The sequence below is a fragment of the Ictidomys tridecemlineatus genome, chromosome 11 (genome assembly GCF_052094955.1).
Source record: "Ictidomys tridecemlineatus isolate mIctTri1 chromosome 11, mIctTri1.hap1, whole genome shotgun sequence".
In the NCBI taxonomy this organism is placed as follows: domain Eukaryota; kingdom Metazoa; phylum Chordata; class Mammalia; order Rodentia; family Sciuridae; genus Ictidomys; species Ictidomys tridecemlineatus.
The window spans coordinates 33633705-33637273 of NC_135487.1; the positions used below are offsets into that span (position 1 = coordinate 33633705).

At 39.6% G+C, this 3569-nt stretch overlaps 1 pseudogene; it reads right to left on the reverse strand.

The window, feature by feature from the left end:
- Positions 1-2347: 2347 nt before the first annotated feature.
- On the reverse strand, positions 2348-3319 carry LOC101954399 (forkhead box protein R2-like; annotated as a pseudogene).
- Positions 3320-3569: the final 250 nt, after the last annotated feature.

Consider the following 3569-nt stretch of genomic DNA (forward strand, 5'->3'; position numbering starts at 1 on the left):
CAAAAGTAACAAAAGCTGTCTTATTGAATGTGACTCTGTGTCCAACACTGCTTTACCCCCTTAAAATATGCATCTAATTGAGTTTTTACCACAGCTCTGTACAATGAGAACATTCCTGTCCTCACTAGGCTGTGAGATCATCTTAATGTTAATGTCTAACCATATTGGTGTTTAGTCCCCATCTACTCATACAGGACCTCAGTTGCCCTCAAAATTCTCCCCAGATATTCCAAAGGGTACTCAGGAGTGTCTCACAGGAGTTGAAGGAAAATTGTTTCTATTCCTACATTCCAGTCCTCTCTTGTAGGAACCTTCCCATTATCTGGTATGCTCCATCAGAACTGTCCCAGAACTCTCCAGCAAACATAGACATCCTCCCACCTGTGGCCCTGGCACTATATTTTGTAGTAAATGAAGGGAAGAGGGCAATTATCAACACCCCAACTTTGTAACTGGGTCTCCAAAGCATCCCCAAGTGTGCCCTTTCTCACTAAGATTTTTTTTTTACTTGCATCCACAATATTTTTATTAACCCCAAAATAGTCTATTAATGGTCAGAACAAGTATAATACAGAGGTAGTATTTACAATTATATTTTTGAAGGAATTGTTTGAATATCTTGCTTTTAAAATTCAACCTAAATAGTTTCTTATCAGTTATAGTAAATCATTAGAAATGTAATTTTTTAATTGTTTAAATATTGAATTGGCTGTTTTTGTATTTAACAGATATTTTTGTATCCCCTTTATTGAAAGTTTCGCAACTAAATGGAAACTTAAAATCTATTTTCTAGATTTTAGTTAGCATATATTTATTTAATAATAAACTAACATAGAAAGCAAAAAGTCATGCTTACATCTGATTTTTTAAAAAGTTTATTTGTACAGAAAAGATAAATTTTGAAATTATAAAGCCAAATGCCAAAACATTTGTTGTTGTTTTGTTTTTGTTCTTTTGTAATACATCAATCACATCTCTTGATTCCCCAAAGAACATAAAAGAAAGTCCAAACACCTAAGTAGTACATAAAAGGTCTTGTGGCTATTTTTCTTATAGCCATTCCCGGCCCTAATGTAACTAAACTGCACTGAACTTATCATTCCCCGAAACACTCCATTCAATTTGTTAACACTGTTGGCTCTGTAATGTCCTTTCTCCTTTATCTGCTCAGCAAATTCATATTTACACTTAGAAACTAGCTCAAAAAACATTTGCTTCTCAATGTTTTTTATCTTTCCCAGGAAGAATGCCTCATCTCCATGATAACTTTCATCACATTTACGTAAGAATTATCTATCTCCCACTAGTTATCTGATAGTTTTTTTTTTTTTAATCATTAGCACCTAAGATGGACCTTGACACATTGGCATTTCCTCAATAAAGATTTGGTGAATGAAAGAATGAGAAACCAAGCTTTGTCATGAAAAAGCTTTGTCATGAAAAGTTAATCAAGGAGCAATTCAAGGTTTTTTTTGATATTCAAACTAAAAGTAGTTGCTTGGAATTATTTGTCAGTACTGGAACTGGATAACAATAGGATAAGGCTGAGTAGACCAAGACCAGAAAAAAAGTGAGGATTTGAAGAATAAAAAAGATCACTTAAAAAGTGACTAAACCTCAGGCCCAGTTCTTTGTATATGTATAGACCATCAGGCGATACACAAGGTTGCCCACAGTCTGGGTCCATCCTATATTTTATGCTTTATACTGCAGTGTTTACTTTCATATGTGAGCCTACCATGGCTCTGGGACCTGACCATGAAAACTGTATCAAAAGTCACAAGATTTTCAGCTTTGAGTCTTTAGTGTAGGGTTAGGTGGAGGAAGGCTTCAAAAGGACAGAAATCTCTCAGACATTTCTCGAAATGTTTGTTGGTGCACTGTTTGATGTAATATATCTCTTCTAGAGAGTACTTCAGTAGGCCTACCAGAAGTACTGGAAAAAGGGGCATGGATACCTCACTGATCAGAGATCAGACTTAGAGAAACCTCAGCTTTCTGAAACAGATCAGAACAGAGAAGTAAATACTAAACAGAATTTTAGTATTTTTTTCACATAAAAATATTCCCTTCTTTCCTTAGTTTCCATGCCATTATTCCTGGGATTTTCTGCCTCTGTTCAAGATTAGAACAACTGCCACTATCTTGATGAAACCTCCATGAATTCCCACCTGGATAAAAGCCCCACCTCCTCTGCACTTACCTCTCACCTTATTTAACACCATTCTTGTAGTTAAAGACCAACTTGGCATCAACCAGGCAGGGTAGGCTGAGGGATTAATAAAGGTCATTCAGACTATGGGTAGGCATAGAAAGGAGGGCAGTATTCCAGAAAGGGAGCAGTTGTTCAAAGGTCACAGAGGGAGGGCATCAAATCAGATTGGCTCATGACATGTTGGATGCTCTCTCTGAGGCCAAGAGACAAGTATCCTCCTGAAAGTGGAGGTGTCCCTCCTCCCTGAGCCTCCAGAGGCAAGAGCAAGGCTTTGCATAAGCCTCATCCTGAAGAGTGACTGGCACCTTTTCAAAGCTGCCCAGGAAGCAGAGGATGTGGTGAATGGTGTTTTTTTCCAGCCATCTGGAGCTGTCCAGAAAAGAGGAAAATGTCAAGTGAAGTTGTAGATCTGTTGCACCTTGAGGCCACAAGGCTGTTTGTTAAGGCTGTTTCTTAAGGCTGGGGCAATTAGGTAGCTGTAATTGAATGGAGGCCAAGGTCAGGATTTCCTTTCCTGGTTGTTGGCTTGCCACCCACAGCTTTGGCTTCTGAAAGCCATCCCTTTTGTTAAGGGGCTTGAGGGCCACAGAAGATGTTGTCCTATTATTCCTCAGCATCCTTTTCTGTAAGCTCACAGTCACTTGGGGAAGAGATGTGTTGCTTCTGTTGGAGAAACTGATCCCTGGAGGAAAGTGGCAGGGACTCCACCACTAACTGAACCTCTGAGAAATTAGACTCTTCATCTTTTGTGGGTGACTGAGAGGAAGAACCCATGCTTGTCAGATCCTTACTACTGGGCTTTGGGGCCTCCTGGCTGCTGAGAGGGCACACAATGTGCCTTCTTGATGACACCTGGCTTATTGGGGTTTACCCACATCCACAAATTGGGTTCAGAATGAGAAACATCTTGGACAGGACCAGGTTTCCACTCTCTGGGGGCTTCATTACTTGAATTTTGTATTTGACAAGGTTCTGCTCAGCTAAAGAGCTCTGGTCCATGGTGTAAGGCAAGAATAACTCATTTCCCATGTCCCAATCCAGAGGTGCTGGAACCCATCCATGAAGACTATACCAGGGGTCAGGATTTTTTAGCATTAAGTCCATGTTTAGTGTGGAAATAGGTGGAAGAAGACTACTGAATGGACAGATGTCTCTCAAAACTTTTGTTGGGGCACTGAAGCAGTCTCTCCTATTGAGGGAGTTTATGAGTAGGCCTTCGAGAAATACTTGAAAAAGGGACACCAATGCCTCACTGGTCAGTGGTCAGACTTGGAAAAACTCCAGCTTTCTTGGAATGTCTGAGATGGTATTTCTCTTTTACTCTCAGTCTGGTAAGATTATTGAAATCTACTTG